Raw genomic sequence first — 9,066 nt, 5'->3', positions numbered from 1 at the left:
CCGGGGGGGTGGGGGCACGAGTCGGTAGGGGTGATGGTGGGGAAGGGGAGGCGGCCCCGACTGCGGGAGTTTGAGGGGGAGGCCCGGCCGGGAGGCAGGGGGCCGAAGGGCCCGGGGAACGGGCGCCGCCGAGGGCCCTGGAAGCGGCTGGGCTGGGGGAGCGGAGACGCGTGTGTGGGGCACCGGGACCCCCGCCCCGCGCCCACCCGCAGGCCTGGGCCGCCGGCTGCGGGCCGAGGGGCCGGGGGGCCCTGGCTGCCCGGAGGCGGACCGGGGCCGGGCCCGGGGCCGGGGGCGCCGAGCAGAGCCCGGGGCGCCAGGCCGAGCCGAGGTGGGACGGACCGACGCGGAGAGGAAGGGAAGCTGCATCCCGCGGGCCGCCCCTCCTGAAGCAAGCCGGGGCAACGGCCGCCGGCGCCCCTGCCCTGAGCCCACTCCCCCACTCGCCCCCACCCTAACAATGGGGATGGGGCCGAAGGAGTCGCCCCTCAGCGGGAAGGTGGGGGGGCTAGGTTTGGGACTAGGGTCCAAGGTGGGGGGAGGGGTGGGAACTCGGGCTCTCCCCTTTCTCTTCTCCCCTTGGCTTTTGCGGTGAGGATCTTGGAGGGGCTATTAAACCCTCCTGAGACTTGGGTCAAGAGTCAAACTCCCCCCCCCCCCCCGCCCCGACTCCGCCCTCCCCCCAAATCCGATGAGCGGTGAGGAAAGTGATGCCAAGTCTTCGAAGCAGAAGTGACAAGCGCATAGCAAGAACAAATCTACTCCAGAGGTTTTTATTTTTAATTTTTCTTAAGAAATCAGGGTACTGTAGCCTTTGATTTTTCAAAATTTATTTTTGCGGGGTGGGGGTGCTGGGGTTTTTTTGTTTTTGGTTTTTTTTTTTTGGTGTTTTTTTTTTTTTTTTTTTGTCCCTGCTCGGGCAAGCCTCCATTTTAAGCGAAACAGTAACTGGTTAAGCTGGAATTTTCATCCAGGCCTAGGACTTGAACAAGGATCCGACAAGAGGTCATTTAATCGATCTTCCTTCCTCCACATAAACTTGCCTGCTCCCCATCCTCAAAATTAAGTTGTTTGGTCTGCTTTTAAAGATCCCTAGGAAAGAAGGGCCTTTTATTTGCTTGGAGCACTTAAGTCAAGAATAGATTTTTCATGTAGAATGGGCTCTGAAACTTAAATTTCATAAAATTTAGGACCATCAGGATGATCAGAGAGGTTTTAATTTATTGAATAAAATTAAATGTGGCAAGGGTCTTTTTAGATGGTCCGTTAACAAATCACTTTTCAATAGTGTTTTTGAAGTACCCTGGATAATCATTTTTTCATCTGGGTTTTTGGTTTTCCGATTATTTATTTGATAAGCAATTTTATGTTATCTAAAGTGTTACACATTTAATCCACATTTTATGTAAAATACATTTCTGCATATAGATGGAGATATACATACACACATTTGCCCTTTTCTAAGCGGACTGTGTTTTGTACATCTTTTTAGGATGGTGAGGCAAATAGTACTTTGAATTTCTGTCCAGATAGCTTAAACTGTTGGCTTCTTCTTGATTAGTTTTTAGTCTCACTGAAAGTCCTCTCTTTCAGATTACCTTCTTGAAGCAAAAAATTTTCCTACCTGCTCATACTTGGTGGCTGAGGGACTACAGAGATTCCCTTCTTGCTCATTTCTGAGTATTGTCTGAACTCTTCTGACACTATGACTGCTCTTTGGATGCCTCTCAAGGTAAGATGTGTTGTTTTTAAAATTAAAGTTCTCATTTTATTTTTTTTTTCTTTAGAATTGAGAATATTCTAAAATCCTTGAATTTGCAGCTCTTCAGCCCTCTTGTCTGACACTCCTTTCCCTTCCAGAACTCCTATTGTGTGTGCTTCCAGGACTGATTAGTTACTCCTTACTTTGGCTACTGACTGTTCTTGATTATTGGTGTTAAAGTATTAGGGAAGTTCTCAGATTAACTTCCATTATAATGATGTGTTTACTTTTTAACTTTAAATCATGACAACCGACACACAGTTGTAAAAATTCTGTTCCAATCTCATAGGAGGGATTGACAGTCAAACACCCAGGTCTACTTTCAAACAGGTACTTTAGAGTCATAGGTACTAGGGTGTGTCCCACTGTTGCAAATCTGTAGCTGATTCATGTGTTACAAAAGATGTGTCATTAACCATTTGTTTACTCTGAAACTTCATATAGTAAGTAGATGAGAACCTTCTAAGACCTGTTGGTTTACCCGTACTCTGTTGGAGGGTTCTCCTACTGCCCCCTGGTCCTGTGCATTTGAATTTACACTATTTTTCTCAAACGGGTAGCACTTTGTGTCGAGTTTCATCTCACAAGATAAGTTTCTTGGGCGGTGTGGCTAGATGATCTTGAGATGAAAAAGCCCTCATTGATAATCATGGTCCTCCAGTCTCTTGGTTCCTTCTCTCTCTTGTACGTAGGTGGTCAAAGGACTTTGCGTTAGGACTATACAGAGGGTAAAGCTTAAGACATATGTAGGGAGGAAAATGGGAGGAATGATGGAGAGAGAAAGGTAAGGAATGATGGATACCCTCTGCCAGCTTTACCAGGTGGCACAGCTTGCCTTCCTTTGGAGCTAGATCCTAGTTGAGTAGTTGAGACTATTGTGTGGTGGTCTCCCCTGTGGAATTCCAAGTTAATGCAGTGGACAAATCAGAGAATAATGCGGTCTGTGTAACTAAATATTTAGACTGAGGGAAATCTTTAGGTCAATGTAGACTGAATTCTCATCTTCATTTATGTTCCAGCTGCTATTGTTGGATAATGAGTGCTTATATTAGTATAAAGGAAGCCAAAGTGACACTGTTGCCAGCCATTCTCTTTGTAGAGTTGGAGGGGTTGCATGGGGAATCCAGCCAGCAGTCCTGAACCCATGAGAATTAGAGGACCTTGTACAAGAGTATTTTTCTTTGGCACCGAGTGTTTAGTGCCAGGACCTGGTGGCCCCTATTATCTTCAGGAAGTAGGCAAGGGGCTATGAATGGGTACCAGTTCTCTAGAAACCTAAGGAAATTGAGACCCAATATATCAGATTTTATTTTACAGTCACCTTAGTTTTAACTAAGCTATTAGGTACTTAGAGGCCTGGTTTTGAAGATGTATATGATGTTTAAAATGTTAACTCTAAATCGCTGAACCTGGTGGGTTACAATATAGTCCCACAGCAACCTCTGAAGTTGTACGAAAGGCCTCTGGCTTGGCAGGCAAACAGAATGGAAGTGAGCGTTCCATTCTGTGTGACTTACCACCTGTTACCTACTGTGTGGCTGCCTTAATCTTATGTCCCTCACCAGTTCTTTGATCACTGGAAGACCTCTTTTGAGTCTAAACAAATTTGTTTGCTAACATTCTCCTATTCCTTTTATTACTTAAAACAAAACAAAAACAAACCATCTTGAAAGCTATAGTGTTTGATCTGGGCAGGAAAAAAAGGGCAGCTTTTGGGAAGAAGAGGATGACATTGAATTTGAAGGATAGAAAATAAAAAAGGGAGAGGGAACTCTCTCTTTTGTGTGAATGTCCTTAAAATGTTTCTGAGATATATTTTCAGATTACAGCTGCTTATTTTTAAGTAAAAAAAAAAAAAAAAAAAATGGTCGGCTAATTAAAATGTATACTTTGGAAACAAAATGTTTGTTTCTTATAGCTCATGTATTTTGTTTCTGATTGTCATATTTCAGAATGAACTCCAGTTATATCAGGCATTACTTACATGTTAGACCTGAGTATGTGCTTGTTTCCATGCATTTAGAAAATAGCGCCAATATGCACCCTTTTCACAAACCAAAGTACCAAAGGAAAGATAACAAAAGGAAAAGAATGCCAAACAAAAACTCCTCAAGGCGGTTAAGGCACTGTTGTTAATTAGAAATTACTATGGAGTGGTGCCTGGGTGGCTCAGTTGATTGGGTGGCCAGCTCTTTTTTTCGGCTCAGGTCATGATCTCACTGTTTGTGGGATCAAGTCCCAACTCAGGCTCTGTGCTGATAGCTGGGAGCCTGCTTGGGATTCTCTCTCTCTCTCTTTCTCCCTCTCTGCCCCTCTCCAGCTCGTGCACATGCTCTCTGTTTCTCAAAATAAATAAACTTAAATAAACTTAAAAAAAAAAAATGGGGCGCCTGGTGGCTCAGTCACTTGGGCGTCTGACTTCGGCTCAGGTCATGATCTCATGGCTTGAGGGTTTGAGCCCCATGTCGGGCTCTGTGCTGACACCTCAGAGCCTGGAGCCTGCTTCGGATTCTGTGTGTGTGTGTGTGTCTCTCTCCCTGCCCCTCCCCCACTTGCGCTCTGTCTCTCTCTCTCTCTCTCTCTCTAAGATAAATAAATGTTAAAAAAAAAAAAAATTCCCATGGAGATTATGTACCCCTTTGTATATATCAGGGATCTACAGCTTTTTCACTGCTAGCCATGACTAAGCACTATGGATGATGTTTGATGTTCCTAGGTCCAGTGGTCAGGGTTGGGACATGGGTGAGATGGGAAAGGAATGGAGAGGAGGGGGAGGAAAAATGGGCAAGTTGGAGAAAAGAGCAAAGAAAAGATGAGGGGCTGGGAGAAGAGCTGTATGGGCCCTGGCATATGCTATGACACCACCATCACTTGCCTCAGGTTGCTTTACGGACTGCTGGTTGCCTTGTGTTTGAATTGTGATTGAACTATGATGGAAGCAAGTAAAAAGTATTCTTGACCAGGGGCGCCTGGATGGCTCAGTCGGTTAAGCATCTGACTTCAGCTCAGGTCATGATCTCACACTCCGTGAGTTCCAGCCCCACATTGGGCTCTGTGTTGACAGCTCAGAGCCTGGAGCCTGCTTCACATTCTGTGTCTCCCTCTCTCTCTGCCCCTTCCCTGCTCATGCTCTGTCTCTCTCTGTCTCAAACATAAATAAACATTAAAGTATTCTTGACCAAAGGGCAGAACTAAAATATAATTCAATATGATATGGAATGGTCTCCCAAGATACATAGTTAAGTGATCAAAGCAAGATGCAGAATAGCATGTGTGCTATATTACCCTTTATGTGTTTTGGAGGAGAAAAAAGGAGAAAAGAAAATTTGTATTGTCTCGGTGTGTAAGCCCTTAAAAAAACTTTAGAAGAATAAACAAAATGGTGACTTTGGTTACCTGTTAAGTCTAGAAACTGGGCAGGTAGAGCACAGGGTGAGAAGGAGACTTCCTACTGTACTATATTTTTTATACTTTCTGATGTTTGTATCAAAATAAGAAATTTAATGCAAAATTTACAAAATCCTTCAAAAACAGTATCTCAGTTTTACATCTCTTCTCGTCCTGTGTCTGGAAGTCAGAGAAACAGCCAGGGCCACAGCTGAGAGAGCAGATGGCCTTTGAACAGTGGCTGAAGGGATATATATACACAAAGGGTACTGTCATCTAGGACACATATTCTCCTGAGATCTTGAAGAATTTTCAGCTTATAGATGTATATTTCTAGTATTGAATTGGAAGGTCAGGCCTTTACACGTTTTACTTGCTCTTAAAGTTTTAGTAAAAAGATTTTCTTTGTTTACTCCTTCATGTTGGTAGTTAGATACACTATCATGTTCCTGGCTGTGTGATCTTAGGCAATTTCTTAACCTCTCTGAGATTCAGAGTCTTTCTTTGTATTGGAAATAATATTAACATTGCTGTGTATATCATAGCTATAAAGGCCATGGTATCTGACTTAGTGAACTACTACTGTTATTACAATAATTATTATTAATAATAGTTCCTTATAGCCTGGTGGTAAGAGTGGGGGCTCTCGCTGATGTTGGGCAAGTTCCTTTACCTCTTAGAGCCTTGGTGTCCTCATCTGTATAAAGGGTATAATTACAGTATCTAGATCCCAGGGTGGACTTCAGAAGAACTAAGAGTTTGCTGTTGCAAAATTCTTAGAAAAACACTTGGTGTGTGCTCACTAAACATGAGCTGCTAATTTTCTTTATGACATCTGTTTGCTAGGGCTGCCATAACAAAGTGCCACAAATTAAGTGGCTTAAACAACAGAAATGTATTGTGTCTCAGTTCTGGAGGCTAGAAGTCTGAGGGCAGGGATGTACGTGCTCCCTCTGAAGGTACTAGGGCAGGATCTGTTCAGGCCTCTTCTAGCTTCTGGTAGTTCCTTGGCTTGTGGCCACATGACTTCAGTCTTTATACAGAGTTCTCCCTGTGTGCATGTCTTTGTGTTTAAAATTTCTCCTTTTAAAAAGGATAACAATCATACTGGATTAAGGCCCACCCCAATGGCCTCATTTTAACTTGATCACTTCTGTAAAGACCCTATCTCCAGTTTTGCTGTAGTGGGCATCAGGAGTCCAAAATCTCTTTTGGGGGCACACAGTTCAACCCATAACAACATCCAGTAGCCTTGTCAGCCCCACAGACTTTCGTCCCTCATCATGGGTGACAGACCCTCAGACCCTCAACACCTATCTATACATGGGAAATGAAAATTTTGGTGCAAATTGGGAACATGATTTAAAGAAGTAGATTATTTCCTTAGGCTTCTCATGGATTTATCTTTATTATGTATAGATTTTTGTTACCATTGAAACTTTAGGTTTATATAAAATCAAAATTTTACAAGGTTAGATTATTTTTTTTTAAACTGAGTAAAATTCTGATTTGCAAAATTAAGGTCAAGACTACAGTCTTGCTCTCCATGTCTCATCCTTTGTGGAAATTGATATTTGGGATTTCCTTAGGCCCATGTGTCTGTCTCTAGGTGTTTGGGAGCTAAGGATACCCAGTAATGTGGAATTAACAGCCTCCTCACTGTGTGTTTTCTATGCAATCAGATGCCATATTTGAAGAAGCTGGCGTGGTTATCCTCTAACATTTGGCTTCAAACTGTCATTTTTGGGTAGACAGAATGGGTCCCCCCAGAAATAGCAAGACCTTGAGCAAGTTCCTCCTGTGGCTTGACTGATTTGGTTAGTCCTCTGCTTCCATTCCTCTCCTATTTGCCATTAGGGTAAAGTTCAAACTTTTTAACGTAGGATATAGACCTCTGATGATCTAGCTGCTGCCAACCTGTTTTGTTTTTAAACCTTACTTTTCACCACTGGCCTGTATGCACCTTTGTTTAATGATTTCCTTCTCCTGAAACGTCTAGTGCTAAGACTTAAAAAGTTAACATTGAGGTGAAAATTTTTCTAAAGGTGTTACATGCTTCTCTGCCTCCTTAAAGTAAGCACCTTGAACAAAATTATATCTTTTAATAATAATCCAGAATTATGAAACATCCTCACTATGCCTAGCAGTTACTGTACTGGGCTAAAATATAATGTGCCTTTAGAGACCAAAAAAATATACTGTATGAGTGGACTGGTGTGTATGTATTACATACTCTGGGGTTATTCTTTTTCTTTCTTTTTTTTTTTGGGGGGGGGTTATTCTTTTTCAAATTTTATTTTATTTTTTATTTTAAGTAATCTCTACACCCAACGTGGGGTTTGAACTCATGACCCTGAAATCAGGAGTTGCATGCTCTTCTGGCTGAGCCAGCGGGGCATCCCGCTCTTGGGTTATTTTCTATATTCTTTTGTCTATTGTCATCTACTTTCATGACCTCCTACCTTAGTGTCAGGCAGTTATTGTCCTTGTTCTTGTTCTAGCCTCCAGCAGCTCTCCCCGCTATTTTAATGCTTTCTTTCTGTAGTAGGCTGGGATACTGGCAAACTAAGCTTATATAAATTATTTGCCAAGGAAAAGTAAATAGATCTTTAGTGATAGCTGGAAGGATTTTGCTATAGATAAAATATATGAAGAGTGACGAGTTTTTGGCAGCCTGGTTTTGCTTTTGTGCATTTTATGGAGAGGAAGCATCCATTGCTTTTATCAGATTTTTACGGTGCTCTGGGACTGTTCTGGATAAATACATATTATGAAATTGCTTCGTGAGTTGTCATCAGAGGCTGGTTCCTAAATTCCTTCTCCTATCTCCCTACCCTGAAGAGAAGGAGTTCATAGTGTTGGGTAATTGTTTGGACTATGGGAGGAAGAGCCATTCATCCAGGCCAGAGAGTGCTGATGAGGCCTAGGCAGACCACCAGAAGTAGGGGCTGGAGTTGGGGAGAAAAGTCAGGTAGAGCGTAGGAGAGCAGTGCTGGGCCTTGTTGACTGGTTTGCTCTGGAGGACAAAGAGTAGCCATCGTAACTCTGGAAGCTCAAAAAATTATGCAGGTACTTGACTTGAAGAGATTGAAAAATACTATCTTTTAAAAAAATTATCTTTTTATTCTGGACAGCCTAGTGATTTAAGTTTTTGCTGGATTTTTTTCTTCCTTAGAAATCATCTTGTGAAATGTTTCCGCCTAGATTGTAATTTGATAAGTGAGGCAGCCAGATGAGAGTGGAAACAGGGCTAAAAGAATCAAATAAAACATTTTAATTAACATTATCATTCTGGAAGCATCTTACTGTGGGGGCTTCTTTGGAAGTCAGACAGCTAGCTGCCTTGCTTATAAAGGAAATCGCCCTTCCCCCAGTGACTTTGTCTCTTGGGTCAGAGAGCACACAAAGCCTATCAGGGAAGAAGCCCTCTCGGGTCCACTGTCCCTGTGTCTGTCTTTGCCTCTTTCCATGCTAGGCCCACCCCTCTGGCCGCTTGAGCTGTTTTCTTCCTCCTTGTAGGGACCTCTGGCTGTCAGTCGTCTCTTTCCCCAACCAATTTTCAGCCTCCCGTGCCCTGTCGGCTCCTGTTCTTCAGCTTATAAATACATTCAAGTCTCTTACTTTTTAAGAATACAAAACCCTACACTATAACCATTGGTTCTTGGCTAGATTCTACCTGTGAGTTCCCTTACGTGTTCATCTCTGTTGCCAAATTCAGAGGCTCCCTTTCGACCATCTTCTGAGACCTCCTTGTGGTCTCTGACGCTGTGGATTGTCCCCCCTGGTTGTGGTGGTGGTGGTCCCTCCTGGCCTCTTGTCTTCATTTCTGAGAAGCAGTGTAGAAGAGTGGTACAGGACATGGACTCTGGATCCAGAATCCTAGATTCAGATCTCAGCTCTTCCACTTATTGTATTAC

The 9,066-nt window shown here is 43.0% G+C and overlaps 1 protein-coding gene across 1 annotated transcript in view; it reads left to right on the top strand.

Moving 5' to 3' along the window:
* Window positions 1-692: 692 nt before the first annotated feature.
* KANSL1 (KAT8 regulatory NSL complex subunit 1) overlaps window positions 693-9,066 on the top strand; it is a 176,348-nt gene continuing 167,974 nt past the window's right edge. The window contains exons 1-2 of the mRNA XM_042914893.1: window positions 693-769; window positions 1,594-1,732. The gene's annotated coding sequence lies outside the window, so the exon portion shown is untranslated. The remainder of the gene's footprint in view (window positions 770-1,593; window positions 1,733-9,066) is intronic.

The sequence above is a fragment of the Panthera leo genome, chromosome E1 (genome assembly GCF_018350215.1).
Source record: "Panthera leo isolate Ple1 chromosome E1, P.leo_Ple1_pat1.1, whole genome shotgun sequence".
Classification (NCBI taxonomy): domain Eukaryota; kingdom Metazoa; phylum Chordata; class Mammalia; order Carnivora; family Felidae; genus Panthera; species Panthera leo.
The sequence above is the reverse complement of the archived record's forward strand: the minus strand, read 5'-3'. Positions and strand labels throughout refer to the sequence as shown.